The following is a 10,690-nucleotide window of genomic DNA, read 5'->3' as shown; positions in this document are numbered from 1 at the left end:
ATACAGTGGTGCAATCATGGCTAAAGTCACACATTTCAATTAGTACAACATAATAATACAAAATAAAGAATGCACAATTTTTCCCTACATTTGTGGGTTGTCTGACTTCAGACAAGATGGCTGGGATTTTCAATCCTGTGTTGGGAACTTGGCTGCTTTGGATCCCGCCACAAGGATGGATGTGTGCTGACTAGAGGCTGGAGTATGGGGGCAAGTCATGTGATGAAACCTCCAAGAATACATTTAATCACCCTATTGGCAGACTATGCCTGCCCAACTTGAAACCAGACCCTGCACTAATTTAAAAATCCTGGCCACTATTTTCTAACTATTCTCCAGCAATTCTAATCACTGACCTTCAACAAAGGCTCTCACAGCTTTTCCCTTAAGCATATTCTCCTGGCAGCCTTTGTGGTTATAAAACCTACTCTCTCTCCTCTGTCTTTTATTCTTCTCTCCTTCAAAGGGCTTTTCAATATAACAGGTGTAGTGTGTTCTTTGATAGGTTGGGCAAGATAACAAATTATTATTGTTTAGTTTTGGAGGCAGCAACTCCCATTTAGTTTATTAATCACTGTTAAATCAGATGGCCTCTTTTAAAAGAATGAAAAATAATTAATTTTTTTGGTGAAAAAAATCACAAGAAATTCTGAAGTGTGCCAGGAAATATATTTTTTAAGAAACACAGAACAAGCACAAGCTGTTCTGACATGAATCCACTGTTCTGCAGACAAGATTAAACTACAGAAAGGCTGCCACAAACTACTTCCAGGAATTAGTGATTAAAACTTACTGAAACTCATAAGTATCTGGGGCTATGAAAAGTAATTTATTGTGTAAATGCTTCAAAGCACTTTGATAACATAATAGGGGTTCTATGTGAATGCAAGTAGTTCTTTTATATCCAGCTGCATTGTATTGGAGTTTGCTGTAATTTAGCAGCACTTAATCAGTGCCACTTCCCCATCACCACAGCAATGGCTATGTTTGCTTGTGGAGAGTACCTGCATCAGAAGATTATGCTATAAAATTAATTGGTTGGGTAGAAGTCTTAAGAAATACTTGTGTCTTGAATGGAAGGCAAATGAGAAAGGCGGTTTTGGACCCTCTTGATAATTCAGCTATTAATTGGCTAGTTCCATGCAGGCACCAACCATGAGCTGAACTCATCTGGCTGGGGAACAATTGCAGTGAAATCGGGCTGCTGCGGAGGGGGGAAATCCTGTTCCTGATCAGGGACCATGTTGAAAGTGTATACATTGGGGAGTTAGCTGAGGGACAGGGCTTCAGCTTTCCTGTGATGACAGATAAAGTCAAATAATCAGGTTTTTTTTGTTTTTATTCCGATTGAATCAAATCAAGTCCAATTCAGAGTCTCAACAAGGTGAGACATTCCCGATCCAAGCTGACAAGTCAGGGCTCTCACCTCCTGTCTTGGGCTTGATCTACATGATCCAAGCTGATTGGAGTAGGCATAGCTCCTCCTCCAAGGCTTGATCTCATTTGCATCTTAGCCAAAAGGCCGAGATGCTGCTTTTAAAAATTGCTTGAAATAAAGCTAAAATATAACCTAATGACTTCAAACAAGCACAGCATGTCGATACTACACTTGATCTTAGCCAAAAGGCAGAGAAGCGATGAGCGGCACAAACTAGGAATCTGAGAATGAAATAGATAGAAAGTAGCCATTCAGTCCTTCAGCCAATACTAGCTTTTTGAAAGAGCTATCCAATTGCTCCTACTCCCCTGCTTTCCCCCTACAACCTTGCATTTTTCCTATTTCCCTTTGGAAGTTACAATTGAATCAGCATCCACCACCCTTTCAAACAGTACACCAGATCATAACTTGCTGTGGAAAAAAAATTCTCCATCTCTCCTCTGCTTTTTTTGCTAACTATCTTGAACTTGTATCCACTGGCTGCTGGCCATCCCTCCTGCAAATGGAAGCAGGTTTCTTCCTTATTTTCATTAATAATCAAATACTCAAATAATCAAAACCCTTTGTAATTTTGCACACCGTCATCAAATTTCCCTTTAACAATAACCAGTTGGTGAGGTGAGAGAACACTTTCCTGTAGAACTGAAGTTCGGCAAAAGAATATGGTAGAAAAGGGAAGAAAGAAAATCAATAAAATTCTACAGAAGAACAGCCAGTACAGTAATAGGAGATGGGAAGAATGAGAAGAGAACCAGGTTGGGCTGCACTACATTAGCTGTTTAATGGAATTAAAAATTTGCAACAATTGATTTTAGTGAAGAAATCAAGAAATCGTAAATATTTGGCAAAGCAGAAAACAGGTTTTTCAAATGTGATAGCAGAAATCAAAGAAAATATTAGAACAAGCAGAAGACCAGCACAGAAAATGTCAGGATTTTGAACCTCATGACTGCCTTTAAAAATGTATAAGATTTTTTGTTTGATTGTTTTGTACAAGATTTACCCCACACACCTCCACATTATTATTTTTGTTTGCACCATCATCATTATTCAATTTATAATTATTTCTAAACGCACACTTTGTGCCAGCAGTTATAAATTAAATATAATTATTCACTGTGTTTACTCCCCAGTCACATACTAACTCATGATGTAATCATGGCTTTCAGTAAAAAATCTGAGAGACTTGCAGTTACATAGCTTTCACAACTGGCATGTGTTGGTTGCAGGACATATCTGTTAAAAGAAGTCTTCGTCGTCTTCTGTATGTTAACAGCAAGTGTTTATTAACTACTTGTATAAATATATAGGCATGGAGACATCTCCATTTTAGGTCTTAATCGTTTCTGACCAAAGCCAGAGTTTAAGTCATGTGCCTTCTTACATCACCGCATGGATAGTACGATACTCAGTTCCACATTAACTTTGTATGTGACAGAGCCTTCTGCTAAATGTACCCCCAAGTCTTTAGCCTATGGATTTAGTCACTTCAGTTTACTTCAAGTCTTACAGTGTTATAAGTCCTAAGCATTTACTTCATTGTTACAAATTTAATGCTGACGTATCAGCAAGAAATGAAAGCAATCATAAATTATATAAACCAAACTATATTACTTTTGCTTATTCAAAAATTGAACTTGCTGAACCAAAAGACAGCTACTGCACGTCATATGACTCACAAGACTGGACACAATTTCTGGAATTTCCAACAGCAGTTACAAGGACAAAAGAGTTTCTCCCTCATCGTTGTGGAATCTCACACCCCAAAAAACCAGAGGACTATAACAAAGGCAGAAACACCAAAATTAATTATATCTGCAGAGATTCTAACAGCAACCATTTCATCCTTAGGCTGTCAAGGGCTATTTCAAAAGGAAAATATGAAAGATAGTGGACATTATTTGCATCTGTATCAGGTTAACTCATTAGCAGAGTTTGAGAGTCTACCAAGACAATAGCTACCCAGAACAGAATCACTTAAATGGATAATGATCTTTCAGAGGCTAGTGACTGGGATATTATAAGTCATAAAACGAAGGCCAGGACCAGCACCAGATAAATTCCTGTTATTGATGAGGAAGAAGGTCACATGACTTGAGTGAACATTTTGAAATCTCTGTATTTAGCTGAGGACTCAGAAACCTGGGTGATTCTCCCAAAAAAGTTCTAAGTACTGAATTTGTGGGAAAACTGATGTAAATCACAACTGTTTTTTTCAGTGGGAGTTCACATTCAAATCTCTCACATTCTGTGCAATGCAGAGGTTACAATTGGGAATATCGCTAAAAGCTTGGGGAAGGGGGAGAGCCTATTTACCCCAGAGTCTGACAGCACCGGGCCTCTGCACATGTACAATGGCACTGAACTGTCAGCTTGCAGTTTGAAGACCAGCTCAATCACTGGCCAGCCCAGTGCTCCTCTCCCTACACCCCTACGGCCTGATCGCAGCCCCCATAACTATTCCTGGGCCAGCCCTGAACCCCCACCCCCCAATCCTGGAGAACCCCGATCTCCAGATACACCCCCCCAAGCAGTGATAATTCCCCCACACAGGCCCCCCCCACCCACTGTAGGCAGACCCCCAAGACAGACACCCCTACCCCCCCCCAGCAGACACCACCCCCGTCCATAGGGGGCAGACCCCCCCAAGCTGAACACCAAACCCATACTGATTGTTGGCCTCCCTCCAGTTCCGAACGATCCCCATGCACATTGGCAGCGAGGCTGCCCACCCTTGCCGATCGCACTTTAGCCATGCCCCAGTTGGCCCTGCCCCAAGCTGCCCCTCCCCCCCCCTTGGCACTGCCCCATGCCCAATGAGCAGTTCCAAGGTGCCCCCTGGATATGGGCACTTTGGCCGTTGGAAAGTGCCGAGGGCACAGGCCAACACTGCCAGGGTGCCCACACCCAAGGGCACCGCCCCCTTGCCATCTGACCCGCTGGAGGCTCCTGATTGCCCCCACTTCACTCCAGCAAAGTTAGGCCATTAGTTTCCCAAAAGTGGGGAGCTATTGGACTTCACAAACTGAGGGTTTAGGAAAACATACCACAGCCTATTTTTGCAGACAGTGAGGGAATAAAAGTTCAGTTTTGCCTCTCTCTTTTTTCTGTAAAGATGTTATTCCAACATTATTGCCATTACAGTATTAGCATTCACAACATTCCCAGTAACCTATCTTCCCCCATTATGTCCTTAAACTTTGTAGTTCAGGCAGTTTTAACTCTTCCACATTTTGTTCACCATTCAGTTGGGAGAGTGGTAAGTTCTGTTGGTTGTGGTTCTTGTTGTTGGCTTGGAAGTTTGACTGGCATTAAGTAGCCTTTTCCATTGCCTTATGTTGAACGATGTATGGTTGGTTTGGCTGTTGTTTTGATGCATGGCTGCTGTTACTCTTGATCATTTCTTGCGGGTTGGACAAAAATTGTATTCATGCCCTCAGCGCTGATTTTATTTCTTCTTTTTCCATGTGAGCTATTTCAAAGCCCTCTGAGGATGAGGGTGTGGTGAGAAGGTTGAGTGGTACGCTCACCTCTACTTTTTGTTGTTGCTGGTGATAGACAGCTATCTAGTTGCAGTATCCCTTGTGGCTGTGGAATGCTGGCTGGAAGTTGCAATGTGTGCACAGTAGTTGATGTGTCAACCAGCTGCGTCATCATCATAGTTGGAGGTAGAGGTTTCTTAAACATTGACGATTTGCTGCTACCATTTCCATTGGGGGAGTTATGGTAATCTCATGTGTGATAGGTGACTCTGGTCATTGTGCACTTTCCAGGACCTAAAATGATAATGGAAAAACCTGCTCCACAAAGAGATCAAAGGTGTAATCCTATTCTGCATACTCATGAGTGTTGAGGCACTCAGGACTGTGCTGTTCTAACTGTCTTTATATTCTTCTCTGCCTGGAGGAGATCCCAGCTCATGTAGGCATCTCCCACTAGAAGAGAAAATACCTGGTTACAAATGGTGTAAATCAGCTTAAAGACTTGTTTACTGCCATTCAGGATCATGCCAATGATGTGGGTTAGACTCTCTGTGCCTATAAAGTGGAATCTTCGCAGTTCAAAGCCAGAGCTCTTTGTGCCATAGTTCCTCATCATATTGGCACCTTTTCAGTTTTGAACTCATGAATTACCTTTGGACTATCAGTGCTGTGTTGGGGTTTTGACTTTCAAAGTTTTTTAAAGTGTCCCTGTCTGTTGCAGTGGAAGTATTGGGCTGTCCTTGCAGAACATTGATCTCTCCTGTGATGGCACTTTGCATCACAACAATGGCAAGGTCACTCTGCTTCACTGTTGAGAAATTGCTTTCCTTGTCTTGGATTGTATCTGCATCTATATGACCTGATAAACTGGATTAAGGATTGGCTACTGACCCATGTGTTCTCTCCCCTTAGCATTGTCCTATGGTGCACACATAACTGAGATAGTCTAACTATCTGAATTGCCTTCTCCAGGGTAATGTCATCTTTACCTTTTAGGAGGTCAGAATGAATTGTCTGCAACGTCCATCATAATTTTGTCTCATATGAGCTCTGACTTTAAACCTCCACATTCATCCACCCCCTTGTCATTGTGTAGGAATCATTTATGAAGGTTTCCCAGACTGTTGAACTCTCATTGAATCCAGCTCATTCCAGTATTGTGTTGGATCTCAAGTTGAAATATCTCAAGTTGAAATAAACATCAAAGGATTTTAAAATTTGCTAAAATTTGGTGGATAATTCATCAGTATCCCATTGTGCATTAATAAAATAAAATCGTAAAATCCATACAGTGCAGAAGGAAGCCACTGGCTCATGGAGTCTGCACCGATCACAATCCCACTCAGGCCTTATCCCCTTAACCCCACTTATTTACCCTGCTAATCTCCCTGACACAAAGGGGTAATTTATCATGGCCAAGCCGTCAGACCACAAATCTTTGGAATGTGGGAGGAAACTGGAGCATCCAAAGGAAATCTAAGCAGACACAAGGAGAACGTGTAAACTCCGCACAGACTGTGACCCAAATTGGGAATTGAACTCAGGTCCATGGCGCTGTGAGGCAGCAGTGCTAATCACCGTGCCGCCCGATGTCATTTGCAATTGACCATATTGAGTAAAGAAGAGTGTTTACTTTTCTGCTTCTGATTTTTTATTTGAACTGGAAGCAATGCTATATTTTAAAAATCTCCTCCTCCAAAGACTTCAATTTTGTGACTGGTCTCAGCCTTAGCTGAGTCAAATTGGAGTTGGAAGTGTGGAATTGTGAACTATATTGAAGATCTTTAAAAGTCTGGATACAGCTTTAAGAACTTATAGGCTTCTAAGATTGTGTCACCGTTCATTGCAGAATAATGGATTGCTTCCATTTGCAGGTACTAGTGAGCTTCATAACATGACAGTAGCATGCTCTGGGAAGAAGAAAGGTCAACATTGGCTGCATGGGGCGGCTACTTGTCAACTTCACTCAATGACTAATGTAGCGTTGTGAGTAACAAAATATTTGAAAGGACCACAAGCTTGCTGATTAAGGATTCAGACGGTTGCAAGGTTCCTTTGAGTTCAATAAAGATTAATTTGATTTTTTCTGTTCAACTTGGAGTCCGTGTGTTGAAGCTCGGAATCGAAGAATTGGGATTAGCAATGGGTTTCATTCAAATAGCACTTCAGACTGAATTATAAAAGGGGCTCCTCAGGGCGGGATGGAGTCTGGAAGTGAAAAGGACATAACTCACCCTTGTAGGCTATGAACTCTGCTTGCTGAAACTTGACTTCCAAAAGAGATTGTATGGAATCACTGCATTAAGCTTCTGTCTTTATCTTTCAGACTTTTCTCCCTGGAGCAATTTCTGGCATTTTGTTTCAGCATTTGCCTCTTCAACTGGGAGCTTCTTTCAGTTCAGAATCTGTTGAAGATATCCTTTCTTGTAGTCTTTCAGCATTTCGGTGAGGTTGAGGATTTTTGATCAGGAGCTACTACCATGTTGGGGTTGTGCTTGTTGCAGAATGTGTCCGTTAATTTTTGCAATCTTCTGTGTGTTAACGAGCTTTTATTAACTATTTTAAATATACAATAAAGGGTACAGTAAAGGTATGGAGTCATCTCTCTCTTAGATCTTAGTGCATCTCTGGTAAACAAAAGACTTACCCGAGGGCTAGGTCATGTTCCTTCTTACATTTTTGCGCATGCAGAACTGTACTCAGTCCGACATTAACCCTGCTTGTGCCAGACCCTTCTACTACAATGATCACTGGGCATCTCAAAATGCTTTGCAGAAAGTAAAGTACTTTTTAAGTGTAGAAACTTGTAATGTAGGAAACACAGCAGCCAAGTTGTGCATTTTTAACTCCATAAATAGCAATGTGATGATGGTCAGATGGTTAGATTTTGTGGTATTGACTGAGGGATAAATATTGATCAGGATATAATTTTTCTTCCCTACTTCTGAAAAGTGCTATGGGATCTTTTACTTCCTATGGAGCAGGCAGATGGTGTCTTGGTTTAACACCTCATCCAAAAGTCAGAACTTCTGACAGCAATCACTCTCTCAGTCCCACATTAGAGTTTCAGCTTTGATTTTTGTGCCTGACCAGACAAGCTACATGTGTTCAACTGAGCACCAGGAATACAATGATAAACATATAACACAAGATAAATGAACAGCTGCCATCTATTCTGTATAGTGTCCAGTTATTACTGAATATAAACAAAAATTAAAAATTCATTCGCACCAATTCTTCCATCTCACATGACATGGAGTCAGTAGTTTTGGCATGGAGGTTCTTCTGGCTTCCAGTAAACTAAAGTTTGTGGACGACACAAAGGTTGGTGGATTTGTGGATAGCAATGAGGACCATCAGAGGATACAGCAGGATATAGATCGGTTGGAGACTTAGGCAGAGAGAAGGCAGGTGGAGTTTAATCTGGACAAATGTGAGGTAATGCATTTTGAAAGGTCTAATACAGATAGGAAATATACAGTAAATGGCAGAACCCTTAAAAATATTGGTAGGCAGAGGGATCTGGGTGTACAGGTACACATGTCACTGAAAGTGGCAACATAGTTGGAGAAGATAGTCAGGAAGACGTAAGGCATGTGTGCCTTCATCGGCCAGGGCACTGAGTTTAAAAATTGGCAAGTCATGTTGCAGCTTTATAGAACCTTAGCTATAGAGTCATAGAGATTTACAGCATGGAAACAGGCCCTTCAGCCCAACTTGCCCACATTTGGCCCATATCCCCTTATACCCAACTTACCCATTGAACTGTCTAAACGCTTTTTAAAAGACAAAATTATACCCGCCTCTGCTACTACCTCTGGTAGCTTGTTCCAGACACTCACCATCCTTTGTGAAAAAGATGCCCCACTGAACCTGTTCCTGAGCTGTAATTTTTTTTGTTCTTTGTTCTACATTTCATTACAAGCAAATAGTCCCCTTCCTTATCCTGCTCATCTCCCACCATCCAATCTGAGTTTTCAGTTGGCAAAAGGTGTCTATCAGAACTAAAGGTATAGCATCAGAAACTCCCATAAGGTCTTCCTTGTATTTTAAAGAGCAGGACTGGTAAGCATGTATCATTTTTGATTCAGTTTTGGGCTTTGACCCATCTCAGCATTAATTTCTTTTGTAGTTTCCATAAACCACAATCCTCATTCCTAATGTAACTTTCACAGAATGCAAAGGTCATGGTCTGTTTCGTCTGAGAGTTACGAAGAGAAGGATTGTAATATGTTCTGAGTCATGTCAGACTCCTCTGACCAACATTGTTTTCTGTGATCTGCTCCCAGTATTGTTCTCTGAATCCATTTTTTGTGCCTTGCTAGAGTCCCCATGGAAATGTTTAAGGAGCAGATTTATAATTATGTCTTAAATAGTCTCAGAATTCCTAAAACCCACCATCTTATTTGTAGCTAATCATAGTCAACATGCTAACATAATCACTGACAGCACAAGAGATAATGAAGACTGATATTAATTACTACACCAGTTTTTATGGATCAGCGGTTTAAGATGTTATCCGAAACTAAATCTCACAGAAAGCAAAATGTCAAACCCAATTGGTGTAACATTTACAGCGTTCACTTTCCAGAGGTTTTCAGTATCCATCAGTTTTAACACTCACTGTGCTAAATTTATAATAGATGAATAGCCCTGCATAACATTTCAAGAAACATGCAATGCGGTGGTTCACTTTTATAGAATTAATATTTGATGGCCATAGACTGGGCAGCATAGCCCAATAGTAATGAACACTGAGAACATCACCACTATTGAGGGAAGCCACAGAACCACAACCTCCAGACCTGACTTACACTGAAATCCAGAAGTTGTTGTGTGTCTGAATGGGATCCACAATGATGGCTGCATGTTTTGGTGTTTAACGGGATGTTAATTTGACAACTTGTCCTGTTTTTCAACAACTTGCAAGGATTTCCGCATGTATAATGTTGGGCCTCATGAACACAGGCAGAAATGTTAATGCAAAATAAATCTGCCTGGCAGAATAGGTGAAGGCTTTGTTGCTTTGAACTGTTACAACTGGCAATAAAAATGTCCCTTGGCTCCTATACCCTTGATTCCTTTTCCCCAGCTCCCCCTCCCACCCAACTTCCAGCTTCCCACACTCCTCAGCTGCCAATCCTGCCAATGCTTGACACAGAACCTGAAACAGGACAGGGAATTGAGGAGGCAGGGAGCAGTGAGAAGGGTTATGGGGAGAGTGTAGGGCTCTGAACTGCAGGAGAGGGGTAATAAATGAATATGGAGGATGAAATTTGGGGGGATGTGGGAGAGGCGTATGGGAAGCAGAAAATATCAAGGGGGGCAATGTGGAGGGATTGGGGGAATGTGGGGAGTTTATTTTGTAGGGAGTAAATGTGAGGAACAAATGTGGGGGTAAATGTGGGCAGGGAACGTGGAGAGTAGTTGGGGCAGAAGGAGGAGAGAAGCCAATGGTGTTTCCCAAGGTACAGGCTTTCACAGATTTGATACAATGTTATAAAAGTGTTCAAATTAAAGTTTATCACAATTTTAAAAAGTGTCATTATTTCTTTATAATATTTAAAATCTTTATGAAAAAAAAATCATCCGACATTGAGCTGAAGCCTGATCTCATTGGCTGGGGCCTGGTTTCACTGGTAATGTGCTGTGTGTCTCCATGTTAGGTCCTGTTGCAGCAAGATCAGCCCATGTGCAGTGGCCCACTCAGCACTATACTGCTGACTTTTCCAGTGGGAATAGGCCCCATCCCCTAATTTTCAGTGTGAAT

General features: G+C 41.4%; 1 non-coding gene across 1 annotated transcript; it reads right to left on the bottom strand.

Annotated features, from left to right (window-relative positions):
- Positions 1-1,440: 1,440 nt before the first annotated feature.
- Positions 1,441-1,639, bottom strand: LOC145344645 (U2 spliceosomal RNA). Its single transcript, XR_013886938.1, has one exon. It is a non-coding gene; the product is annotated as a U2 spliceosomal RNA (small nuclear RNA).
- Positions 1,640-10,690: the final 9,051 nt, after the last annotated feature.

Source organism: Carcharhinus amblyrhynchos, chromosome 6 (genome assembly GCF_965287045.1).
Source record: "Carcharhinus amblyrhynchos chromosome 6, sCarAmb.v2.hapA, whole genome shotgun sequence".
Lineage (NCBI taxonomy): Eukaryota > Metazoa > Chordata > Chondrichthyes > Carcharhiniformes > Carcharhinidae > Carcharhinus > Carcharhinus amblyrhynchos.
This window is presented reverse-complemented; position numbering and strand designations above follow the sequence as displayed.